The 27,150-nt window shown below is 51.4% G+C and overlaps 1 protein-coding gene across 1 annotated transcript in view; it reads left to right on the forward strand.

Moving 5' to 3' along the window:
- The first annotated feature begins 21,487 nt into the window (after positions 1-21,487).
- CHST8 (carbohydrate sulfotransferase 8) overlaps positions 21,488-27,150 on the forward strand; it is a 105,909-nt gene continuing 100,246 nt past the window's right edge. Inside the window, exon 1 of the mRNA XM_037030811.1 lies at positions 21,488-21,801. The gene's annotated coding sequence lies outside the window, so the exon portion shown is untranslated. The remainder of the gene's footprint in view (positions 21,802-27,150) is intronic.

The following is a 27,150-nucleotide window of genomic DNA, read 5'->3' on the forward strand; positions in this document are numbered from 1 at the left end:
CCTGCTGGGGTTTTTATTGGAGTTACATCTATAGATTAATTTAGGGAGAATTGAAATATTTTTATTACTAAGTCTCCCTATGCCACAGTGTTTCTCTTCATTCATTAAGCTCTTATTTTGTATTTCGCAGTACAGTTTTATAGATTTTTTCATATAGATATTGCAGACTTCTTTTGGTTTATCCCTAGATATTTTATATTTTTTGTTGCCATGGTAAATGAGATTCTTTTTCATTATGTTTAACAAGTTACTGTTTGTACATTGGAAAACTATGGATCTCAGTTATTTTTTTTTATGTTGGTGTTCTAATGTTTTTTTTTACCTATTTTTTTTTGGCAAAGCATATAATCTTCAAATAGTTACCTTTCTTGTCTTTTTCTGTCCTTAGAGCTATATGTTTTCTTGTATTATTGCACAGGCTAAGACTCTCAGAACAACACCGGGCAGCAGGCGGCAGCAGGTGTGAGCAGGTGTGGAGGAGTGGCCGGGGAGCCATGCCCGAGAGACAGCACGCAAGGAGTTGGTGGGAGGAAAGCAGTGATGTGTCTAGAGAATGGTCCACAGAAAGAAGCTGATCTTAAATTCCCGGGTGAGAATGATGGATTGGACTTGGTGAGTGGTGGGCAGTACCCTGGTGTGGTCAGGCTGTGTTCCGGAAGCACAGCTCCAACTTCAGTAGGGGAGAGACCACGGGGAGGCGAGACCCACACAGGGGGACCAGCGAAGTCCTAGTGAGGCATCAAATGGGAGGTGATGAGCGCAGGACTCTGTGGGAGGGGGTGCTGCTGCCCTCTGTGGTGAGGGACACCAGCTCTTCCACTGAGAAGGGTTAGGTCTTGAACCCCCGGGGCCCTGGGCTGCATGGGGAGCACGTCCAGGAGCGAAGGTTCACGCTTCTCCTGAAGAGGGCCAAGTGCAGCAGGACCACGGTGATGGCTGGCCCCCGAGGGCAGCCTCTGTGCCCCTTCCCGTCTCACCCTCCAGAAGATTGTCTTCACTCTCAGTTATACTTCCAAGTGAGGGGCAGGGCTGTGTGGGCTTTGTTTTGTTATTGGTTGTTGGATATAACATAAATAACAACGCATCAAAACTCAAGATTTCAGGCCTGTGGCTGTGGCCCCAGCCTTTGGTACCTCATCTGGGGATGACACATTCGTGGTAGTAACTCAGCTCCCTCCGTCCACGGTGGAGGCTCCCCCACATACCTCCTTCGTTGTCTGGTCTTCCTTGACTCAGCCTCCTAAATGGCTGAGACCACAGTGGTCATCTCCAGGTGGGTGGGGATAAGTGGGCCTTGGGGGGAGAGGCCTGGGAGCCGTGGTGACCCAGCACCTCCCCCTCCCCGGCAGCATCCTCAGGGCAGCCATTCAGACCTCCTCTCCACCCTCTCCATCCAGCCGCTGTAGCAGCTGAAGAGCAAGATGTGGCCAGAAGTTAAGCCCAAAGCTGGAAGCTAGAAAGGACAAGCCCACAGCAGCAGGGTTCACAAGAAGTGAATGGGCAGCTAGCAGGCCAGAGGAGAAAAGGCAGCCCTGTGCAGCAGAGAAGGGAGCAGGTTGATGGGGGCTGCTGGAGGGCCCCGTGAGGAGTTCAGATAGTAGGGGATGGATTTCATATGAAGGTACAACTGGGGAAGCAGGAACACCTCAAAGTTCTCAAGGAAAATCAACACTGGGAGAGGACAAGCCCTGGCAGAGAGCCCTTTGCTTCTGTGACCCCAAACTCCACCAGAAGCCGGGAGTGGTGAGGAGCCCCTCTGGACCCCGTCCCCAACCCCATTCTGGTTCTGCCGGGCTTCTGTTGCCCCTCCTCATCTTTATTCACATCAGCACAGAAGCAATGCTCGTGGTGCCCGTGGCTTCTGGGACACCAAGGTCCAAGAACCATGCCAGCCAGGAGATGAACCCTGATTTCCTGCCCAAGTGCAGCCCTGGGATCCTGGCAGGGACTGATTCGGTAGTTGGGTGTCCTGGTGGTGATGCAGGTGATGGGCTGTTGGACAGGCAGGTCTGCTCCACCCGCACCTGGTGGTGCTTGGAGCCTCACCCAGCAGTGCTCACCCGTCTCACCTGGGCAGGGCAGAAACCCAGATCGACTTCTGGTGACAGGAGGTGCAGAGTTTCCCAAAGCATCCAGGGCCAACCCCAAACTCCAAATCAGGCAGGGGACCACTCACCCTGGCAAGTTGCTCGGTTCTGGTGTGGGGATCATGAGGCCCGCTTCACGGAGGCTCTGAAGTTGCAGGTTCCTCTCTGTACCAGACCCTGGCTTGTGGGCAGTGCCCTCACTCCTTCTCTGCTTGTCCTCTCGCTCACAGTGGGTGTGAAGAAAGAATCCGGGTCCGACTGCGGCTGTGTGTTTGTGTGATTGTGGCTCACACTTCCTCAGGGAAGAGCCCTGTGGAAACCCACACAGAGCCAGGATTTTAATTAAGAGAGCTGGTCTGAAACGTTAGCTGATGCAACTTTGCTCAACATTAAGGATGATCACAGTTTAATGTCGGGAGAAGAGAGCAATGAAGGAAATAGATCAGAGGAGGCAATACTGGGACTTTATGAATCCTGTGCATTTCTCGTAGCTTCACAGTGATCGATTTTAAACTAGCTGTCACCTACGCATGAAAAATCACCTCAGCCTGGGGTGGAGGGGTGTTGACAAGACAAACACCAGAACACAGGACATGGGCACTTGTCTGGCTCATAATTCTTTCTTCTGCTTCAGAAGTGGAGAGCACTGTGATAGCAAAGAGAGATGTGACCCTTGTGAGGTTTTAGGAAAAAAACCAAACAAACAGCCCTGGCTGGTGTAGCTCAGTGGATTGAGCGCAGGCCTGCGAACCACACAGTCGCGGTTCGATTCCCAGTCAGGGCACATGCCTGGGTTGCAGGCCAGTTCCCAGCAGGGGACACACCAGAGGCAACCATACATTGATATTTCTCTCCCTTTCTCCTTCCCTTCCCCTCTAAAGATAAATAAATAAAATCTTTAAAAAAAAAACAACAAACAAACAGAAACCCTGGGGGCAGGGGAGGAAAGAAGAGAGCTAAGAAATAAATAAAAAAGCAGGATGCTATTTACATACCCAGGGAAGGCCTTGGAGACTTTGCTCAGTGCCTTGGATGTCAGTATGACTTGGTGATGGAAATAAAGAGACTCATCTGCAAACCCACATTGCCTGAGATGGTATCAGCGCTGTTTTTCCCTTTGTTTCCAGATAAATTCCAGCACAGCAGTGGGCAAGACAGGCCTGTTGAAGGGAATGGTGAGGTGGGAGTGGGGCTAAGTCTGGTGGTCCCCATGAAGACTCACTTTCGTTGGTTGGGAAAAGATGAATTAGAATTGAATTTTCTATTGATGTAAAACGGCCTTTTACACCTGCCGCTGGCATCCTCATTACTGGTTTTCTATGACAGGGGATTATACGATGCAGTGAAATAAAGTTTATGCTTTCTGAGCATATTCTTAAAATGGGTTTACTGTACTTAAACTGGTGGTAAAGAGGGTTACCTGAGATAAATACGATTTAGTCCATTTTTTTCTTCCTCTTTATTTTTAAACAAGGGAACCTCTATTCACTTCTGTAAATTGCAAGGTCTCTATTCACTTCTGTAAATTGCAAGGTGCAGACATTCTAATGTGCGCAGGCCCAGTGGTCAACTCTGTGAGGCGAGGTCTGGCGTGTCTGGCTCTCTCCGTGCTGACACGGAGAATGACGGAGAATGATGTCGAAGGAGTACGGTGCAGAGATCCGAGTGCCAGGAACTGGAGGCCCTGGGAATTTTGTAACTTGTCCCTTGGGAAGGGGACTGGGAGTGTGTGTGTAAGGGCAGCCTCTGTGGTCTGGGAAGAGACGGGCAAATGAATGCCAGGGACAGAAAAACGCCTCTTGCCCACGACCCCCTGCTCCTCTCCGCCACAGCAAGCCAGGGAGGTGCGGGGTGGGAGAAGGGCCATCCCCGCCCGGCATGGGCTCCGTGAATATTTGTCAAATGAACAACAGAGGCACCACCCTCCAGAGCCCTGACCCTCCCCAACTGGGATAATGACTAACCCTCTGGCCCCTGCTGCCCCAGGTGTTGAATGGCTACAGACCGGGATGGAGGAGGCTACGGAAAGCAAATAATTCTCGGCTGTTTGTATAAACTTGATTACAGCCAAGTCACCTTAAGTGGTGCTTCCTTCCAAACAGGCCCCAAATTGGGGTCTCCGAGGACAAAGGTGTTGCCTCCTGTTAGTACGCAGGTGCACCTGGCCTCCCTGTGTCCTTGGGGGCTCTGGGAACTGGACTAGGGAGCCTGGATGGGGAGCAGAAGTGGCAGAAGGCTGCACACACTAGCACCAGCGTGCATTATCTTGCCCTGAGGTTTTCAGGATGAACCCATCTTGAGCCCCGGAGCCCACAGATGTCCCTGCTTCTCCTGAGCAGTTTCCACCGCAAATGCTTCCTTGGATAGGAGGGAGAGGGAGGGGATATAGTCCTGCTTCTCTGAAGTATTACCAATCTCTGGTTCAAAATGAAGGCGAGAGGATGATCCAGCCCCTCCCCCGCCCAGCCAGTTCCCCTCTGCTCTTCCTCTGGAAGCAACAAGGTATCCTTCACGGATGTGGTTCCCCTAGGAGGTTCCCACAGCTTCTCACTCACCTTGTTCACGTGGTAGGAAGGCTGGTGTCCAAAGGTGGGCCAGGAAGTGACCTCGGAGGCGCAGATATGACTGGCTCAGAAATAGGGAGGAGCCAGGCTCTTGCGGCCTGGTTGCGGTCTCTTGTGTAGGACTGATTATTCTGTGCACTCCACCCCGACCAAGTGAACCCTCCCAGGCCAGCCTCTGTCATAGGTTTGTCCAACAAATACTCCCGGAGCACGTGCTGCATGTCAGGTGCAGCTGGGGACACAGCAGTGAGCGTGGGTGGCATCTTTCTCGCCTTCTGGGGTTTGTACTCCAGCAGGCCAGCGGGTCTTTCTCATGAGATGCTCAGTGTCCTTCCTCAAGAGCTGGAGCCCTAAAGCCTTGTCTTGGGGAACGTCACAACCCCCACCGTCGCCGCTGGGTGTGGGCAGAATGAGGATGCAGCTATGCACTGGGAACATTTTTCTAAAGAAATATTTTCATTCTGGAATAAAAAGAACAGAAGAATAAGCCGAACAAATGTACAGCATAGGGAGTTATAATTACACCCCCCAGATCAAGGGGCAGAGTGTCCCCGGTGTGCCCCACGGGCCTCCTCTCCATCTCCATGGCCTCCCTCCCTGCAGAACACCCCTCTCCTGATTTTGTTACTCATCTACCCTGTCTTTACATTTTCATCATCTGCATGTGCTTCCTAGACGTTCGTTGTGCTCTTACCATTGAGTAAAGTCTGATTTATGTTGTAGCCTTTTTAAATCTACAGGTTTTTCTTCCCCACGTATCTGTTAAAGAAGTTGAGCCTTTCACCCACCGTTTCCCACTGTTTGGATTCAGGGGACTGATACCCTTGATGCAGCCCAAGATGTTCCTCTGAATTTCCCGCACCCTGGCAGGGGGGCCCTGAGGTTGGATCAGACTCAGTTTCAGTCCTTGTGGAAGACCACGGTGGTGGTGCGTTCTTTCACCAGAAAGCACGAGGTGCCTGCCTCCCTCTGCATGAGGTTAACAGTTGCTACTGCCCGATACCTAGTTCTGTTCGTTCACTGGGGGGTTCAAAATGCTGTTATTCGAATTCTAGCCTTCCTTTTTCACATAGTAACCTGAGTTCTTTTCTTCTTCTTTTTAAAATAGATTTTATTGATTATGCTATGATAGTTTTCCCACCCCCCCTTTATTCCCCTCCACCCTGCATACCCGCTCCCACCCACATTCCCCCCTTTTTAGTTCGTGACCAGGCTTCATACATATGTTTTTTGGCTTCTATATTTCCTATACTATTCTTAACCTCCCCCTGTCTATTTTCTACCTAATATTTATGCTACTTATTCTCTGTACCTTCCCCCATTCCCCTCCCACTCCCTCACTGACAACCCTCCACGGGATCTCCATTTCTGTGATTCTGTTCCTGTTCTAATTGTTTGCTTAGTTTGTTTTTTCGATTTGTCAATAACTGTGAGTTTGTTGTCATTTTACTCTTCATGGTTTTGATCCTCTTTTTTTTTTAGGAAGTCCCTTTAACGTTGCATATAATAAGGGCTTGGTGATGATGAACTACTTTAACTTGACCTTATCTGGGAAGCACTTTATCTGCCCTTCCATTCTAAATGAAAGCTTTGCTGGATAGAGCAATCTTGGATGTAGGTCCTTGCCTTTCATGACTTGGAATACTTCTTTTCAGCCCCTTCTTGCCTGCAAGGTTTCTTTTGAATCAGCTGATAGTCTTCTGGGAACTCCTTTGTAGGTAACTGTCTCCTTTTCTCTTGCTGCTTTTAAGATTCTCTCCTTATCTTTCATCTTGGCTAATGTAATTACCATGTGCCTTGGTGTATACTTCCTTGGGCCCAACTTCTCTGGGACTCTCTGGGCTTCCTGAAAGTCTATTTACTTTGCCACATTGGGGAAAGTTCTCCTTTATTATGTTTTCAAATACGTTTTCACTTCCTTGCTCTTCTTCTCTTTCTGGCACCCCTACGATTTGGTTTTGGAGTGTTTAAAGATGGCCTGGAGGTTCCTAAGCTTCTCCTCATTTTTCTTTTTTTGAATTCTTGTTTCTTCATTCTGTTCTGGTTGAATATTTCTTTATTCTTTCTGCCCCAAATTGTTGATTTGAGTCCCATTTTCCTTCCCATCACTGTTGGTTCCCTGTAGATTTTTCTTTATTTCACATAATGCAACCTTCATTGCTGCCTGGGTCTTTTTTATGCTGTTGAAGTACCCAGTGAGTTCCTGGAGCATCCTGATAACCAGTGTTTTGAACTCTGCATCTGATAAGCTGGCTATCTCTTCATTGCTTAGTTGTATTTTTCCTGGAGATTTGATATATTCTTTCATTTGGGCCACCCCCCCCCCTTTTTTTGTCCCCACATGCCTGTTACGTTGTAAGAGGCGGAGTCTTAGGTATTCACCAGGGCAGGGCAACTTACATGGTTGTGTTGTGATGCTGTATGTGGGGGAGGGGTCCAAGAGGGAACAGTGCCACTTGTTCTGCTTTCTACTGATTTTAAGTCACTTTCCCCACTTCCCACAAGCAAATTGGGCCCTTCTGGTGCTGATTCCTGGATGGGTGGGTTTGCTTACATTCTTGGACCCTGTGGGTCTCTCCAATGAATTCTCCTGTGAGGCTGGGAATTTCTCCCGCTGCTTGACCCCCCACAAGTGTGTTTAGTCAGAGGCTTTGAGACTTTATTTCCCCGCGCTGGAACACTGGGTCGCACAGTGTGTCTCACTCCCCAATAATGCCTCTCAGTCTGTCTGCTCGCCGGTGTGGGACTGCCCAGTCCGCAATCTGCTGCTTCGCCTGGTCCACCAGCCGCTGGCTTGCTGGGAGTCCTCTCCACCCCGTTGCTCATCTCTGCCCTGCCAAGGGATCTGGATGAATGTTTCTTCTTTAACTCCTTGGTTGTTGGACTTCCAAAAGGTTAAATTTTCTATCATTTCTGGTTGGTTTTTTTGTTTTTAAATTGTTGGTGTCCTTCTTTTAGTGTGTGAGGAGGCCCAGTGTGCCTACCTACGCCTCCATCTTGGCTGGAAGTCCCTGAGTACTTCTATAAAGAGATACTTCCGCTCATCTGCCACTTGGCTACCCCATGGTGCAGTTCACATATTAAAAGCAGGGTGAACGTTTGAGTCTTTCCCTTTAGTTACCAGTTTTCGAGAGAATGAATTTGTTCCTTTTCCTCTGAAGGTGACGTTGTTTTAAGTAGCTTTATGAATTCAAGTTTTCAATGTATTTGATGAGTTTTAATTTATTCTAATCATAATCTTTATTGAAGGTCGAATGGCTCCGTATTTGGCCACTGGGAGTCCTGGCAGATGGTACAGATGTCCTATTGACAGCATCTTTTAGTCTGTGCTAGCCTCCTTGTTATCTATTGAAGACAGGGGAATCTAACTATCTCCCTTCCTCTCTTTTAAAAAAAATAATGTTTCCGATTGGCCAAAATGGAGGTGTGGTTAGATACACTTTGTCTCCTCACACAACTGAAAGAAGGACAACACATTTAAAAACAAAAAAATACCCTGGCTGATGTAGCCAGTGGATTGAGCCTGGGCTGCGCACCAAGGAGTCTCAGGTTTGATTCCCAGTCAGGGCGCATGCCTGAGTTGTGGGCCAGGTCCCTAGTGAGGACCATGGGAGAGGCAACCACACATTGATGTTTCTCTCTCTCTCTTTATCCTTCCCTTCCCCTCTCTAAAAGTAAGTAAATAAAATCCTTTAAAAAAAAGAAAACAACCAGAATTGCCAGAAAAATCAAACTGTATGAAAATCTGACAACCAAGAAGTTAAGGAAGAAACATTCATCCAGGCTGGTAGGAGGGGTGGATATGGACAATCGAGTGGAGAGGACACGTGGCAAGGCCATGGCTGGAGGACCGGGGTGGGTGTGGCAGCAGCTGGTGGTCCCACATTTGCATGCAGACAAACTGGGAGGAACAACTGAGGAGAGAGACGGACCACACAACCCAGGGTTGCAGTGAGGGAAAAGAAAGTCTGAAAACCTCTGACTGTGAAAACCTGTGGGGAGTGTAGTAGCAGGAGAAATTCCAAGATCCACAGGAGATTTTGCTGGAGAGACCCATAGGGTTCTAGAATGTACATAAACCCACCCACCCAGGAATCAGCACCAGAAGGGCCCAGTTGGCTTGTGGGTAGTGGAAGAAGTGAGTGAAAGCCAGCAGACAGCTGAGCAAGAAGCGCTATTTCTTCTCCTGCCCACAGACAGCGCCACAATGCAGCAACATGGGTTGCCCTGCCCTGGCAAATATCTAAGACTCTGCCCCTTACACCATAACACATGTGTTGAGACAAAGAAATATGGCCCAAATCAAAGAACAGATCAAAATTCCAGAAAAAGAAATAAGTGACAAGGAGATAGCCAACGTATCAGATGCAGATACTGGTAATTAGGATGCTCATAGAGGTTGTTTATGGTTTCAAAATAGAGGAAAAAGTGAAAGCTATGAAAAGTGAAATAAAGAAAAATGTACAGGGAACCAGTCATGAAGGGAAGGAAAGCAAGACTCAAATCAACAATTTGGAGCAGAGAGAGTAAAGAAACATTCAACCAGAACAGAATGAAGAAACAAGAATTTTAAAAAAATGAGGAGAGGCTTAGGAACCTCCAGGACATCTTTAAATGTTCCAACATCCAAATCATAGGGAGGCCAGAAGAAAAAGAGGGAGACCAAGGAATTGAAAACTTATTTGAAAACATAATGAAGGAGAACTTTCCCAATCTGCCAAAGGAAATAGACTTCCAGGAAGTCCAGGAAGCTCAGAGAGTCCCAGTTCAAAGAAGTTGGGCCCAAGGAAGTATACACCAAGGCACATCATAATTATATTAGCCAAGATTAAAGATAAGGAGAGAATCTTAAAAGCAGCAAGAGTAAAGGAGACAGTTACCTACAAAGGAGTTCCCATCAGACTGTCAGCTGATTTCTCAAAAGAAACCTTACAGGCAAGAAGGGGGCTGGAAAGAAGTATTCCAAGTCATGGTAGGCAAGGACCTCCATCCAAGATGGCTCTATCTGGCAAAGCTTTCATTTAGAATGGAAGGGCAGATAAAGTGCTTCCCGGATAAGGTCAAGTTAAAGTAGTTCATCATCACCAAGCCCTTATTATATGAAATGTTAAAGGGACTTATCTAAGAAAAAGAAGAAGACCAAAACTATGAAGAGTAAAATGAGAACAAACTCACAGCTTTAACAATCTAATTAAAAAAAAACAACTTAAACTAAGCAAACAACTAGAACAGGAACAGAATCATAGAAATGGAGACCACATGGAGGGTTCTCAGCAGGGAGGGGAAGTGTGGAGAATAGGGGGAAAGGTACAAGGAATAAGAAGCATAAATGGCAGGTACAAAATAGACAAGGGTAGGTTAAGAATAGCATAAGAAATGGAGAAATGAAAGAACTTACCGTATTTTTTGGACTATAAGTTGTACCCCCCTTAAAATTTGGGAGGAATAATGGTTGTTAATGCTGCTGTTAACATTTACATTGGTGAAATATTATGTTATTTATGTTATGAAGTATTTTACCACATTTTTTGCTTCAGAATTTTTTTCCTTTTTTTCTCCCCTAAAACCTGGGTGTGTCTATGGTTCAGAAAATATGGTGTGTGTACAACCCAGAGACATGAACTATGGGGCGGGAATGCTGGTGAAAGGTGGGGTGCAGGGCAGAGGAGAATAAAGGGGAGGGGGAAATGTAACAACTTTAATAGCATAATCAATAAAATATACTTAAAAATAATGTGTCAAGAAAATGAGAAAACAAACCACAGACTGGGAGAAAATGTTCTAAAACATGTATGTGATAAAGGATTGTTATCCAAAATATACAAAGAAATAATAAGAATGAGCTCTCAAGCTACAAAAAGACACGAAAGGAACTTAAGTGCATATTGCTAAGTTAAGGAAGCCAACTTGGAAAGGCTACACACTGCATGATTCCGACTATATGACATTCTGGACAGGGCAAAACTAAGGAGCTAGCAAACGAGATCAGTAGCTGCTATAGGCTGGGGAATAAGTAGAGAGGGGTGAATAAGTAGAGTACAGGGTATTTTTAGGGCAGCAAAACTATTCTGCATGACACTATAATAGTAGTGCATATTACTATACAGTTGTCAAATCCATAGACTACACAGCAAAAAGACTGAACTCTAAACAGTGGACTTTGATGTTAGTCAAAGTTTGTGCAACGATTGTTGCAAGTGCAGCATACGGACGCCAGACGTGGATGGCAGGGGAGGTTGTGTGTGTGTGTGTGTGTGTGTGTGTGTGTGTGTGTGTGTCTGTGGCTGGGGGAGGGGGTATAGAGGAACTCTGCTTCCCACTCATTTATGCTATGAACCTAAAACAACTCTAAAAATTAACCGTTAAACTTTTTTTTAAATGTTTTGTTTTTAATATTTTATTTATTTATCTTTAGAGGGGAAGGGAAGGAGAGAGGAAGGAAACATCAATGTATGGTTGCTTCTCATGTATCCCCTGCAGGAACTGGCCCCTGCCGGAAACTGGCCTGCAACCCAAGCATGTGCCCTGACTGGGAATCGAACCTCGATCCTCTGGTTCGCAGGCCGGCGCTTAATCCACTGAGCTACACCAGCCACGGCTAAACTTAAAACAGTAAAGGGCCCAGAGAATGCATACTGATTTTTCCAATTCAAATTCAGAATTATTAGGTGTTTACTTAAACTCTTACTTCTTATACATGAATCCCTTTTTCTCCACCAAGAATCCTGAGGCATGGGAGATGACAGTTAGAATGTCCAACAATTACTCATTTCCTTCACCCCATATTTTACACGCAACAGTCTCCATGTAAGACACTAATGCCACCTCAGTCAACATCATTTCTGAAAAGAGTTTAAATTTTCCCATGTGCTTTCTTCATTCTCTTATCCCTCCCATTTATGAATAGCTGTACTATATCTCAACTGTCAGAGAACATAACCGTTATGTACAGTACGTTTTCATTTCAATCTTCTTTTATTCTTAATCCTATAAACAACCACATACTTCATGTTTGCCTTCTCATGTTGATGTCTCTCTAATCCCTTTGGTTCTCGGAAGCACGTTCTCAGATGATTCCTCAGGAAAAACTTATGGGAACAACATTTCCTGAATTTTATGTGTTGGTAAGAGTTTGTATCCTTTCTCCATGAAAGCCAGTTTTTTTAGATCCTTGGTTCATATTTTATTTTCTCGAGCATCCTAAGTATGGTATTCCCTGTTCTTGTGGCACAAGCGCTGCAGTCAAAAAGTTAACAGTGATCCAATTTCCTATCCCTTATAAATCATGAACTATCTCTGCTTACTTAAAGGATTTTATTTTTTCTTTAAAGTCTCACTATTTTCCTAAAATTAAGCCCTGATGTTGGCTGCTCAGGGTCAATTGTCTCAGGAACGTGGTATGACCTTTAGTATGTAGTTTCAACTTTTTCTTATTTCTGAAAGACTTTCTTGAATTATTAAAATTTGTTCTGTTTCGCCTGGCTGGTGTAGCTCAGTGGATTGAGCGCGGGCCTGCGAACCAGACGATCGCGGTTCGATTCCCAGTCAGGGCACATGCCTGGGTTGCAGGCCAGTTCCCTGCAGGCCAACTCCCAGCAGGGGATGCACGAAAGGCAACCATACATTGATGTTTCTCTCCCTCTCTCCTTCCCTCCCCCTCGAAAGATAAATAAATAAAATATTTAAAAAAATATTTGTTCTGTTTCGTCTGGCTGGTGTAGCTCAGTGGATTGAGCACAGGCTTGTGAAACAAAGGGTCGCTGGTTCGATTCCCAGTCAGGGCACATGCCTGGGTTGCGGGCCAGGTCCCTAGTAGGGGACACATGAGAGGCAACCACACATTGATGTTTCTCTCCCACTCTTTCTCCTTCCCTTCCCCTCTCTCTAAAAATAAATAAATAAAATATTTTTTAAAATGTTGTTCTGTTTCCTGCTTTTGTCTTTTCCCCCTGGGGATGCCTAGTCTCTGTATGTGGGATCTCTCCACCTAGCTTCAAGTTTTGCCGCTTTCTCTTGGATCCTCGTATCACGTTCATTTCTTTCTGATTTCTAAAAATGTCTAGTTTTTCCTTCTTCTAGAGTTTTATCTGTCATGTTCATTCACTTCTGCATTCTTTCTAGTTTAGTCTTAATTTCTGAATTTTTCTGTTTTAGATCCAATCATTTCCCGAGTTGGTCATTACATTTCGAGTGTTTCTATTTCTGACTTGCGTCGTTTGTTCATACCTGCTACCGTTTTATTCATTTCTTTTGGTTAGCAGGTTGTATCTTGTTTCTTTCTTCTTTCTTTGGTGGTCATGGCTTTCTGGTGTGCTTTTCTTTGTCGGGATGGTATTCTACACATTCCCTTTTATCTTATTTTGTGTGGGTTATGACTTGATCTTTTTCTGTTGCACATTTCTGTAAAGATTAAATTAATTTTCCTGACCTTCTAGGAGAAGGTTGAGTTCAAGACTGATTTTCTAATTTCCTAAAGCTCCTGGCTTCGTCTCATTTACTTAAAAGATATGGCAGCTTGTTTTCCAAGATTTGGGGTTTTACAAACATTTTCCACGTGGACCTGGATCTTCTGTCTCCTCCTCCGGTGTTCCTGCTGTGTTCAAATTTTGATTCTTCTTCCAGCAGCATCTCCTCAGGGCAGAGCCCTGCTCTGGAAGGAAGACCTGGCCCGTCCGTTTCAAGAGCTCACAGGGGCCAGGCAGCTCCAGTCCCTTCAAATCTTCTTGCCTGATGCCCTTTGCACTTCCCCACTTTTGGAGTGGACAGAATGCCTCCCAGTTTGACACGCTCTTCTAAAACGGGATCTCTGTGCTTTCCAGTAAACAGCTACTGGCTATTTGGGGGTGCTTCTGTTCACAGGCGTGACAAGCACCCTGTTTCTTCTCTTTGCTGCTATTTTGATATTTGGGGGATATACTGCCCATTCGTTTTGTTGTGAATGTTCCCCACAGGTTTGCAGTCTTGCCATGTAGTTGGTCTGTTTTTATTAGAGGATTCAAAGATATTCAAAATTAAACCTCTAATACTTCCATGGTCGTCCCCACGACACCCAAGGAGAATTTCAATACTGACACGTTGACGCCGCTGGGAAATGCTTTATCACAATGAAGCCAACAGGGAAAAACTCGGTAAGCAGTCATCTGAAGCAGTCAGCATAGAGTGTCTTATGCTGATAATGACATTGAAGCCGACCCTCTGGATCCCCTCAGGGCCTCTGAGGTCAGAGGTCCCCTCGCTGACCTCTGAGGTCAGCACCTCTGAGGTCAGCCCAGGGACAGTTCCAACCCGGAGCTCCTGCATCTCTCCTCTCTCTAGAGCTGTCTCTGGTGGCACCCGAGCTTGTTGGCCTGCCTTGTGCTTCCTGAGATCACTCCCAAATACACCATCCAAACCCGAATGGCGGTCTTGGGTTTGCTTTTGTGGAAACCCAATCCCAGACAGACACTGAGCTGTGTTCCACGAACCTTGTCTGTTTCAACCATCTTCCGTGTAGTAAAAGCTGCTTATGATTTTCAAAAGTGGAATGATGTTAGTTTAATATTATTAATAGCTTCTGGTGAGACACTTTTTTATTACATGCAAATAAAATGCTTGTCTTTGTCTGGGCCCTCTTTATTCCCTCAAAAGGCCCTGGTTGATGAGCTGACTCCCCTAGACGTTGTCTTTTCGAAAGCCAGGCCTGTTGAACTGGATTCCACAAGCCTATATCACAATGTCAGAGTCGATCTTTTTCCTGGACATGGAAATGAGAGTCCTTTATCTGTACGTGCCAATGTGTCCTTTGTGTTCAACACAATGTGTATTGGGTTATTGTCTCCCTGGTTCTTTCTGACTGTGAGTCTTAAGAGTAAGAATAGACCAGGTGAGATTAGGTCAAGTCAAATGCCACCTCCTCTATTGAGCCCTCCCTGGTCTCCTGGGAAGGTACCTCAGTCATCTGTCTTATATCTGCCTTTTAATATGACTTGCATTCTGGTCTGTCTGTCTGTCTGTCTTCTTCCTGGACTATGAGCTGCTCTCCCCTTTGCCTTCCCCCACCCTGTCTCTAGAAGTCCCTCAACAAAGGTTGGGCCAGGCCGTGTGTGTAAAGGCAGGTGACTCAGACGCTTGAAAAAGGGCCTGAGCTTTTTAACCTTGAGCCTGGACCAGCCAGCGCATGAAGTCAGCGCCCCTCTCACTGGGGCTAAGCACGGCCTGTGCCCTACATCTCTGAATCTTAGACAAGGTACTGAAGCTGTAACAGGTACGAAGGGTGCACTCATTTGAGCTCAAGACATCGTCTCTGAGACCAAGCAGACAGGAAGCTCTGTTTGAGGACAGGAATGAGGGCCAGAGTGTGACAGGCTCCTTGCTGGGAACTGCAGGGCTGCCTTAATACTACAGGGCCCTTTGCGTGGTGTCAAAAGAGGAGATTTGGGTTGTCTTGTTTTCTTAAAGCGAACTTTAAACACTACTGACAGCAAGATGTCTCTGGCACGAAAGCCAGAAGCCGACAGGGAGGCAAGGACTCACTGTTTCCATAGCTACTGACAGGACGCCACTGGGCAGTGCTCTGAACTCCTGAGCATGCTGGGCTGTGCCTGCAGGATGAAGGTCCTGGGCTCTGGGAGAACTCAGCGGCGAAGTGGCGGTTGCCTATCCTAGTTTCTGCCGAAACTGTTTTCAGAGATGGTGTTTAATTTTTTCTGTTTTCAGAGATGGTGTTTAATTTTTCCTGGTGTCCAAGGGTTTCCCTGCAGAACACTCTGGCACCCAGGAATCACTCTTGTGAAGCTGAAGATCTCCCTCCCCTCTATACCTTCTGCACCTTGTGTCATCTTCTTCCAAAGCCTGGTGAGTCTTCTTTGGTGCCTTCTCAGCACTGAAGGATGGTTTAGCCAGGCTGGGGGTAGGGGTGGGGGGGATTTCCTGGGCAGCTGGCTGGCTCTGAGCGACATCCTCGCCATGGACAGGAGGGGGGCTGACAGCAAACTTTAGCATTATCTACTCACACCTTGGGAAACCTTTGGAGGGTCTGAGAAAGCAAACCTTGTCAGGCATTTCCGGTTTCTCCTTCGCAGGGAATCTGCAGGGCGAGGTTTCTTTCCAGGATAACCTGGGCATGTCCTGCTGAGTGGGGGTCCTTCCACTGAGGCTGTGGGTCAGAGAGGGGCCTGGTGCGGGTGTTGGACTGGGGGGGTCTCCCTCATCTGCTTCCTCAGATGCCCTTCTGAGGGGAAGGCTGCTGGACGGATGGCTCCTTCTCATCTCAGTTCTGCGGATGCATCGCCCACCAGGCAGTCATCCTCAGTGCCGGCAGAGAGAGATTCAGGCTGCCAGGTGTTGTGTGGGCTCCCGGCACGAGGCAAAAGTGCCGCTTGCTCTGGGCCCGAGAAGGGCAGGGCCTGCCACTTTTCTTCCAGCTCCATCGTGGCCGCCACATGCTTTAGCAAGGCGCAACTTGCCTTGCTAAAAAGGTCTGAGAAAACCTGGAGACTAAGCAACCCCATGTGGGAGATTTTTTAGTCTGTCCTTGGCAAGCAACAATTGCTGCTGAGCTCAGTGACCCCTTGGCACTCCAGCTCCGAGGGCTCCGGAACGAGGCCCATCCAGCCTGGCTATGAAATTGCCACATGCATGTCCTCTGTCTTCGTGTCCTTCCTCCAAGCCCATCTGAGTATAAACCTCCCAGTTCAGGGAAGGCTTAGGGTGCACATCCTCACCCAATGGCCTGTTTCCATGTCATCTGATACTAGTCTCTGGAGTGTTCCTATAGAAATAGTTAATTAGTTTAAGCAACCTTTCCGTTCCTTTCAAAATCTCCAAACCCGATTCTTACTACCAAGCCTTAAATTTAGAACAGCGTTCGAGTTTGCACTTAAAAAAAAAAATGCTTCCAGCTATCTCAGGAAGTCAGGAGATACTTAAGCCCCACTTTCCTACCACATGACAGAAAGCGATGAACTGATTTACAACCCCTGGTAAGAGCGCAGACGTTCTGAAAATGCATGCTGGGCGGTGGCAGCGGAGAGAGTCTGCTCTCAGAGACCTGACTGTCTGGCTCAGGCCCCACAGCGTCCTTGGCGACGCTGGCAAACCTAGGACCACTCTGCTCTGGGAGCCACCGACCCACCGGCAGGTACAGGAGAGGAGGCTGAGTCACGTCAATCGCAGCTAAGCCAGAGGGAGTCCCGGAAAATCAGCGAGCTCTTCCAATGAGGGGGTGTTTTAAAAAGAAGTGCCATTTATTTGTGTCATACAGTAAATTTCCTCATCTTAAGAGTTCCCTCGGTTAATCACTAGAAACCTGCGGTCAAAAACCGTCAGCCAAGCACATCTGATAGACCAGAGAGAACCATTAGGAATGAACTCATTTCTGTTTGGATGCAGCCAGACGCACGGAAACAGCAAGGAGGCCAGAGGAGTCCAATCCCATTTGCTCTCCCAGGTGGGGAGACAGACAGGAGCCCACAAGCCTGTGTCCTACTGCCTTTGACTGACAGTGAAAGAGTGAACTTCAGTCCAGTCCTGCAGGATGTGAATGCTGAGTTAGCTTGGTCCAAATTAAACAGCCTTCACTGAATTGTGACACAGAAATATTCTCGAATTTGAAACTTTTTAGCCCAAAGTCAAGAGGAAAATCTCTACTGTTTCTGCTCAGGGCCCCCTATGCGGGCAGGCCCCTGGAGGCTGATCGGGCGCAAGGATTTGTGGGAATTCACTGAAGGAGTGGGACCAGCCGCTGACCAGCCCAGAATGCTTTTTTTTTTTTTTTAAATTAAGAAGCACCAAAATGAACTTGAGCTTGGCAAGAACCCAACAGAGAAACCAGGCTGGCTCTGAGCCCAATTTACATGGATGGGCTGGACTTGGACTTGGGCCTGGCTCCTTCTTGGACTCTGGGGTCAACAAAGGCCTATTTGCAGACCTGCTCATCTTACGTCGAGGGAGAGGGTGTCCTTCCTGGAGACCCCAATGGTCCTCTGCCCTCCTGGATGCTCAGCTCCCCCTCTACCTTGAGAGATCTCCCAGGGTCTTTTTGAGGAGTCTCCCCCTTTTTGCCCCAGGTAGCCGCAGTCGCCGTCTATCGTGTGTTACCCAGAAAACTGGATCTGTTCACCAACTCCCGTCTGTACTGAGGACGGACTCTGGTGTCACCTTAGCCTCGAGACCTGCTCTTGTGTCCTGAGGGATGACGGTGGAATTTCAGAAACTGTAACAAGTGGATGTGATGTGGGGGTGCCTGGAAGCCCCAGCAGCAATGCTACTATAAGGGACTCTCACACAAGCACGCTGACATCAGGAAACCAGGCAACTCAACACAGAAAAAGGCAAACCAACCCATTTTCTCCAGCTTCTTGGAAACCCAAGGGGTGACCAAAAGGGAGAAGGGCCATGAGGAGAATAGGCAATGGGCAGGGAAGGGATGTTCATTCAGTGAGTGTCTGGGTGACTCAGGGGAGCCTCAGGGCCTCCTTTCCAGATGAGAAGTTTTTAGGAATCATGGAATCCCAACCCAGGCCTGGAGGGGGCCTAAGCTACAGTCCCCTCACTGATCAAGGCGGTGGGGGCGGGTGGGTAGCCGCAGTCACCACCCCACGCCAGGGCCACAGCACAGGCAGCTCTGTCCCGAAGGAAGACTCTCCCATCTGGACAGCGCTCTGGTCAGCATGTCACAGTGTGTTGGACTGACTTGGGAAACCTTGGGGTCATAACATTTCAGAGCCAGCACAAGGCCAGATGTTTGACACCCATGCTCTGAGGTGGCTGACTTATGACTCCCAGGAGGTGGGGGCCTCACTTTTCAAATGCTTTCACACCCCTCCCGCAATCTGAGTGCCCCTGTGGCCATGATCAGGGCAGGGTCTATTGTCCCCATTTTACAAATAAGGGACAGTTGGGGAGGGCTGCGAGGCTTGCTCCAGACCGCCCAGCTAGCACCTCGAAGAGCTGAAACAGACCCTCTGGTTCATCCCATTATTCTCTTCTTCCTCCCATGGCATACAGAAAGACGGGTGTTCTCAGACCCGCCGCTCCAGAGGGCTCCCATTGCCTCCCAAGGGCAGAGCTCTGGTTCTTCTCAGGACGACAGAATAGAAGGTTTAGGACTCAGGCCTCAGTCCTGCACCTGGTTTACCTGCCCTTCATCAAACACAAGGTGCCTGCCACCCCACAGGGCTGTCGTCAGTCCCTGCTCAACAAAGGGCAGAAGTCTTTGCTCCAAGAAATGCCCAGGGTTCACGGGCAGAGGGGGAAGCACTTTGCCTGTTGCCCACCTCCAAACCTGGCCAGGGCCCCTCCTCCCAGGCCCATCCCTCTGGCAGCAAACACAGTGCCTTCTGAAGGTCTCTGTTACCTTTTCTGGGGCTCGGGTTGTGGGCTGAAGGGGCCACCCAATGAACATGTCTTTTCATCTTAGTTGGGGTGCAAAGGGGCAAGTCTGCCACTTGTCTTCCAATGGAAGCACACGTATCAAAAACTGCAAGTGGGCACAGGGGTTTTTTGACCAGGATTTGCAGCTTTTTTTCTGCCTCCTTTGCTGCAGAGGCTGGGCCTGACTTTCAAAAAAAGGGGGGGGGGGATTCAGCCCTGGGCAGATCCCAAGCTGGAAAACTCGGTGCACAGCAGTGCCATCCTCTTCAAGCCCCCTTTTGGGGGCGTGCCCAAGGACCTATCAAAACAAGAAGCAGTCTGAGTGACAAATGAAAAACAGCGATGCCAAAGGGACGCAGCATCATCGATTCCTAGAGGCATCTGCCTAGATATTAGATGCAAATAACTGCTAATAAGTCCAGTTAGAGAAGCTAATGGAATAACCGTCCTTCCCAGGAGGATCACCGCACGCAGATGCGAGGGGAAACTGAGATGGCCTGACCAGCCCCGCCTGCTGCTGGTGTGGTCTGGGCGAAGTCTGTGCAGACGCGCCCTGTGGAAGCAGAGCCTGCGTAGACCCGTCCTGTGGAAGTGCTTGTGGTGCAGAGCCTCCTCCTGGCTGCAGGGCCAGCTGCAGGGAAAGGGACCCCTTCTTCTCGTTCTCTCCCCTCTCACTGCCTGGTGAGAGTGTGTGGGCGTGGTCCTGAAGAGCTTCCCAGCTAACCCCGGTCCTGACCCCAGGTGGCGAGAAGGCTGCAGGTGCACAGAGGCAGGTACACGGTCTGCACACTCAGCACGCAGCTTTCTGCTCCCTGTATTGCCACACCCCACCTTTGTTCGCGATCTTTTTTCCTCCCACTCTGCTTTCACAGCTTTTGGATGAGTTGGATAAGGACCACTGTCCTGTCCTTCTCCCTTACATTCCCTACAATCTGCACCTGACTGAGGTGGAGGAGCATGATTTCAGCCATATACCCCCGCAGCCCCTAGAGCGTGGCCAGTGCCCTGAGGCAGCCGGAATCTCCTAGCTCAGAGTCTGTGAGGGGGACCCCAGCACTGCACTTACGTCACTTTGGGATCAGCAGCCTAGTCCTGGCTCTACATTTTCCTACCTAGCTTTCCTCATCTGTCAACAGTGATGGCAATGCCTACTTCCTTGCTGCAGGAATTAAGGAAGATCCATGATAAGCCTGCATGCTTCCGTTTGCCATCTCACCTTTCCTGCTCTGTCTCTGGGCACCTGGAGCTCACCTCGGCCTGCAAGGTGGCCTCAGGGCTGCCTGGGGCAGAGTCTGGGTGCCACCCAGGCCTCCCAGAGCCTCGGTTCAGGGAGAGCCCAACTCTTCCTCAGGAGAGTCTCTGCTCTCCACCAGGGCTGCCCCAGCCCTGCCTTCTCTGGCCCTTCAAGGGCCACGAGTCCACCCCAGTCCCCAGCTTCATCCTGCACTCTCCGTCAGCTGGATGGGGTCACAAGGCCCATGAGGCAGCAGATAAAATGGGAGGAGGGTAAGGACCCCTCACCTAATGTACTAAAGGTTTCTCTGAAGGTTTAAAAAAAAAAATACTGATGTCCCTGCTAGACTAAAAGGTGACTGATTTACATAGCTTCACCGAGTTCCTGTGAGAAGCCTGCCCAGCCTCCTTCCTGGCCCTTGCTCGCCCCTGCGCAGGGTGGGGGTGGGGGGAGCTACCTCTTCTCAAGAAGATCAAGAACTGGAATCAGAGCCCCACGCCCCTTCACATCCCTGTTCTGCGCTGGTACTGTGTGGCTGTGGATCTAGCGCATTCCCTTCCCAGCTCACGGAGGTAGCCCTCAAGGGCGAGCCTGGGTCATGGGGCACTTTTTTGGTTGAACCCATAGCCCCCGGAATTTGGTCATTGCCATGGACAGAGAGGGCCGAAGCAGCAGCCCAAACAAGACCTTGACGGAATTTCAGTAAGGCTGGATTTCTCAGAATCGTCCTCGGAATCAATCCTGTGTGTTTCGCCAGCCCCGTGCTCCCAAAGCGTGGGGTCCGGGGCCCGCACCACTGCCCAGCTGTGGGCATGGCTCACTCTGGAGACGCCTTGTTGTTTCTCCAAGTCAGCGCGGGCGTGCGACCCATGGGAGCAGGGGCAGCACTCTGACCGCCGCCTGGAGATAAGTGACAGCCGGGAGGCCAGATCTCAGGGAACCCGGCAGCCGTGCGAGGCCCACGACACGACTCCGCCCCGCCCCCCCTGGCCGCGCCCAGCGGCGGCTCCTTCCCAGCGCTCAGCCCGTGGGGCCGCGGGAGCGCAGAGTGCGCGTGGGCGCGGCGCCCGTGAGCGCCCGGAAGCGGCCAGCAGATCCCAGGAGTGATTCCCTCCGTGCCGGGCCCCCGCGGTAACGGGCACCACGGCGGGGCGGGGCCCAGACCGGGGGCGGGGCGCCGGGCGGGTGCGGCGCTATTTCCAGCCTTGCGGAAGGCTTCGCCGGCACTTCGCTGGGAGCCTTCCCGGCGATCGAGCCGGTCCCGCGGCGCTGTTTGGAAGAGAAAGGAGAAGAAGGCGGCGGGAGGTGGGAGGAAGGAGACGGACCGGGACCCGGCCGGAGGAGGAACACGCCGCCGCGCCCTCTCCCTCTCCTGTGCGCTCGGGCCGCCGGCCCCACGCCTTCCGCGTCACCCACCACTGGGAGTGGGAGCAGACGCCCGGCCCTAGCGTAGCGGGGGCGGAGGTCCTCCTTCCTTCCCGGGAGCCCCAAGCCAAGGATTCGCGGCGGAGGACTGCGCCGGGGCTGGAGGCGCCCGCGGCCCCGCGAGTGCGGGCTGCGCCAGGTAAGTGCGCTGCGCCCCCGCACCACCCTGGCCCCGCCCTGTGCAGGTTCACAGCCGCGGGAGCGCGGTGAAGGGTCCTGAGAGGGCCCAGGACTGCACTGCGCCCCATCCCTGTGAACCGACGTGGATACGAGTCCGAAGCGGTGGGCGGAGGTGGGTGCGCAGGGGTCTGGTCTGGCAGCACTTTGGGGACCGGTTCCAGTAGTGGGAACCCGCTCGTGTAGTGGGAACTTTAATTAGACTTTTGCTTCTTGGATTTCACTTGCCGCGTGTCGGCGAACTGCCGCCCCTCCGGCTCCCTGGATCCCTGCGGATTCTATGCTCCTCTTCCCAGCTCTGGGTGCTCGGCGCGAGGAGGCAGCATCGGACTTGGAGAGGGCCGGACTAGAGCGCCCAGGGCTTTCCCGCGCGCTCGGGACTGGGACTCAGGGGCGAGTTGTGGTGGGCAGGGACGAGGGAGGAGTTAGAGGTCGCCTCGGCTTCCTACCAAGCGGTGGAAGGTGCCCCGTCGCTCCCTCGCGCGCGTCCCCACCCAGAGCCTCTCCAGGGCACCGGCCTGTTTTGTACCCGAGGCGAGCGTGTGTGCATCCGTGATTGGTGAAGGTGTGTGCATGCGTGTGTGCGGGAGTGCGGGAATCGGAGTCTCGGGCGGATCGGGTGGGTGGTGAAGAAATCCGCTTTGCCGCGGGACTCAGCCACGCTGTGGTGGCGGCGGCAACCCCGGCTGCTGGTTTCTAGTTCTGCGCACCAGTTCTGATCTCAGCGGAGGCCGTTCGTGCCCGGCGAAGGCGCCTGTGCGGGTTTGGGCAGTGCCAGTGCTAGCTGGCGCTTGTTTAGGAGGGGGTTCCTCTGCCTTCCCGGGCGCCGGACTGTCCCCGCCTTAACTTCCACGGCGCCGCTAGTCTCCAGGCCCAGCGACCCCCACCCGGAGCTGGTGCGGCAGCCGCGCGGCTTTCCCTGCTGCGGGCACCGGTTGTCTGGCCTGACCGAGAAGGGGCAGCCCATCTTGGGACTCCCTGTCCCGCAGCAGTCTCTGGTTTCGAGGTGGACCCCGGTCTCCTGGGCGTCCTCCATCAGCCGAGACTGGCTGTGCTAGGGAGGATGGGCGTCGGGGCCCTGACTGTGTGCTTGGCCGGAATTTACTCCCGGCGGCAGAGCAGGAGCGAGGTGTGGTGGAATAAAAGGGGCCCCAGTCTCTCTGGAGTGGACGGCGGGAGGGGCGGTGGTAAAGGGGTAAGCGGCAGACTAGCCCCTTCTGAATCTCTGGGTGTTTACAAGATGCACTACCCAGTCCTCTCTCTGTGGGTAAGCTGTCACAGCCGAGTTCACCTTGGCCCTGGCCCATGAGGTGGGGGACTTTTCCTGAGTCCTGCCTTTAGTCCTGCCCAAGTCCGGCTCCCACACTCCTGCACACACGCATGCGCACACCTTCACCAATCACACACTCACCCGGAGTCCTGCTGGAGTTCAGCAGGAGCGTCAGAATCCTCTTAAAAACACCCCGACTGGCATGGCGTCTCCTGCTCACCCTCTCTCCCTGTCCCAAAGGCAAGGCAGACAGGCCGCAGGGAGGTGTGACACTCTGGTCCCTCCAGGAGAGCCTCTTTTAATCCATACAGGCCACTGTATTCAGCAGGACAGGGTCTAGGGAGCCCTGGGTGGGGCGAGTGGAAGCGCATGTTACAGCCTCCATCCGACTTGCCTCTGTGGAATGGCCCACAGGAGAGAGAGAAATCGGACCTGAAGAGGTGGAGCCTTGTAGGGTGATCAATAATTCAACAGCGTTGAACACAGAAAACCTCAAAGTCAGACCCCATCCCGTCGCCTGGCCTGTTCCTCCTGGGACAAACGGATGGCACTGCGTATTGATTTTACTTACCTGGAGTCAGACTCCACAAGAGTGAATTATGTTCCCCAGGCATTGATTGCTAAAAAGACCCCAAATTAAAAAGTCAAGGCTTTCTTAAAGCAAGGTCAAGGATTAATTATTTATAGAGAGACATCAATCAGCCAGTGTTGGGGGCTCATTTATAAATTGCTTGCGTGGGCACGAAAGGAACATCTTCTGACTGCCCCAGCTGGGAGAGGGGCAGGCCTGTCTGACCTCGGGGGTGTGGCCGGGCTCCCCTGGACTGTCCCCCAGGAGGTCGCCGTGTCACTCAGCCCGCTGTTGGGAATGCCTTGGTAATCTTGTAGCCAGGATGCCACTTGGGAAATTTCAGGCGTATTTGCTGTGTTTCCGTAATGAACATTTACTGATTACAGAACACCAAGGGAATTTCATTTTTTAAACATTTATTCAAAGCTCTGTTTATGGAAGCTAATAAATCTGAGAAACTTTTTTTGTTTTTTGTTTTGCCCTATGGTTGTTGGGAATGTATGCCTGGTGGGTTCGTCTCAGAGTGTCCTTTCCGTTTGAAAGGAGGAAAGTCAGAGTCTCCTGATTGAAGACGTCATGCTCTTTGCTCCCAGTTTGTGCCGGCGTGGGCCTGAGAGGCTTTTTGCGGTTTTCAGATTGTGGAGATGGTCGCTTAGAGCTTTTATCATTGTTTGCTGGTGCATCTGTTTGGGGGCCCTGGGAGTGAGCTCTGGAGTCCTGTGGGGGCTGATGGGAGAAGGGGTGCTGCCCCACCGCCTGCCCGGCCTGGAGTCTTCCCCGCACCGGCTGTGCTTCCCTGACTTACCAGCGTGTGGCAGCCCCGTTGGAGACGTGTAGAGCAGGGACGGAACCTGTGGACAGGGACAGGGGCGTGCACCCGGGTTTATGGCATCTCTTTAATGAACAACCTGGGCAGGTTGAGTCAGTAAACACTGAGGGCAACGCGTGGCTGGCCCCTTAGCCAGACGACAATGAAGCACAAACAGGAGATTTGTGAAGTGCTGTCCCAGGGGGATCAGTGTGGCCCTGCTGTGGGACAGCGACAGATTAAGACAGGAAAATCGAGGGTGGTCCTCTGGGTGTGTTTACGGCAGTGTTGTCCTGGAGGCCCCGGAACTTGCTGGGGAAGGCTTTCTGTGTGGGGACAGAGTGGCCGTCCTGGGCTCCCTGACACTGTGTTGGAGTCACAGCCAGGACCTGCCCGACTCCAAAGCAGCTGTGTTCCCTCTCTCCTGGGAAAAGTCTGCCCAAAGGCGGAGGAAACCCCTGGGCTGGGACCGTCAAGGGCCAGAGCCGCATTAGCTCAGGTGGTAGGGGACACGGGACACACCATCTCCTTCCTGCCTGGCTGGGGGACACGTGACGCCGCCATCAGCCCATCCCTGTGGCAGAAGACGGGACTGGCGAACTGCTCCTGGGACAACGTTGTGACTTTCACCCCATCCACAACTGCCTGTCATTTGTGGTCTGGAGCTCTAATTGGCACCCGTGGCCCTAAATGCAGCCTCAGCCACTGACCGCGTGGGGAAGCCTGCGTTCAGGTAGGTTGACGCCTGCAAGCTACCCTGATGCCACCTTGCAGGAAGTCAGAGTGTCTGTATGTAGGAGGTAAGGTGCTGCGCGTGGCAGGCCCGGCTGCACTCCCAGGCCTGTGACCGGGGTCTTGGCACTCCCGCCTCCCACCCTGAGTGCCCACGCAGTGTTGGGAGCTCAGCACTTCTTGCTGCCCACGGCTGCGGGCAAGCCACCAGAGCTGGCCCTGGTGGGTGACATTTATTTGAACTAAATGAGAGTTGTCGATGCTGAAACCCGAAGCCAATGGACCCTCCGTCCCCCGCTGTTGGTGTCAGACCCGGTGCCCGTCTCCTTTGTTCTGCCGTCAGTGGACGCGTGTCGGGCATGCGTTCGGTGTCTGCCATTGTGCCAGGCTCTGGGGACACAAGAGGAGAGAAACCAAGCATGGCCCATGCCCTTGTGGGACAGAGAGTTCGTCATCGCTCCTGGATGCAGGCTCTGCCAGCAACACCATCACTGAACACCTGAGCAGTCACGTGTGACTCCAGGTGACGACAGACACAGGAAGGGCGTGGCCAGGGGAGAGTGTGAGACCCACAGCAGCGTGATCCGGCCCACACTGAGGGGTCAGGAGGACCTCCCTGAGGAGGTGACTCTCAGCTGAGACCTGAAGAAGCTGGAGCTAAGCAGGGAGGGGTGGGAGGAAGGGACAGAGAGAGCTTGTGGGGCACAGAATGTGAGTGACCGAGAGGGAGCCTGGAGCACCGTGCAGGAGCTGGGACTGAAAGAGGAGAGATGCGGTTGGAGATGGGCGGAGCTCTGGCCCCACCGGGCTTTGACGGTGGGTGGAGGTGGGGGTGGGGGGCCTGGGGACTTGACTCCACCAGCTGCTGCAGAGGAAGGAGTCCAGTGGGGAGGGAGCCGCAGGAACCCTGGAGGAAGGTGACCATGGCCCTAAAGAAGAAGTGGTGACCTTGAAGCCACCGAGGCGTGATGCTGGATTAGGTGGGGGAGGAGATGGTGCAGCTGGTTGGGGCTGGGGCTGCTGGGTCAGGGCTGGGAGCTGTTGGTACTCTGAGGCAGGGCTGTCTGGACCAAGCGCCTATCCACTCTTGTTGAGTTGTGTCCTTCAGGGCTGGAGGGGGTCCGGTAGCTGCTCGTGTGACCCTGCCTCTGTGCCCCTGCCCACCTGGCCCATCTTCCAGCTTTCCTTTAAGCTGTTGGGTCTTTTGCTGCCTTTCCCCATGTGGTCACCATTTAGTGCTCACTGTGAGCACTCAGTAAGTGCCAGCCCCGTACCCTGTGCCCAGTGATCTCTCCTGAGGACAAGCTTCTCCTATGCCCACATTTCTCTTGGCCTGTATGTCATCCACTTAGCTTCCTCGTGCCCTGGTAAGTGCTTTACCTGCCACCCACTTGTATATGGCCCGGCGGCCGGCTGGCACCTGCCCTTCCCTTATTGCCAGCCCTCTCTCCTTCTCCTCCGACCTGTGGCAGTGAGTCTGCACCTGCTCCCACCTTCTTCGAGGGGCTCTGCCCAAGCCTCAGAGCTCCCAAATACCCTGCGATGTTGGTGTGTCCCTCTGCGGCTGTCTGTAGCTCAGCTTATGCCCTGGCATCCCTGCAGACATCACAGGGTCCTTGCAGCTCTGTCTTCCATAGCTGGGGTGGTGCAGTGGGTCTGTGAGTCACCCCACTTCCCGTTGTGCCCACGCTGCTGGCTGCGGGCCCTGATCCAAGTAGCTGCTGAGCTGCAGGCAACAGCCCAGGTCACTGTCACCTTGTCCTCACTCTACCTGGGCTGAGCCAGGTCCTCCCTGGCTGGGCCAGGCTCAGGGACAGGAGGGATGAGAGCCAAAAAGAGGATGCTAGGAGGTACAGATCTGCTGCTTGGACCCCTGGCCCCTCTGGGCTGATTCCTCCAACCCGTGGGCTTGTTGCATGGAGGGTGGACT

Source organism: Sturnira hondurensis, unplaced genomic scaffold (assembly GCF_014824575.4).
Source record: "Sturnira hondurensis isolate 20B ecotype Veracruz unplaced genomic scaffold, ASM1482457v3 Scaffold0020884, whole genome shotgun sequence".
NCBI lineage: Eukaryota > Metazoa > Chordata > Mammalia > Chiroptera > Phyllostomidae > Sturnira > Sturnira hondurensis.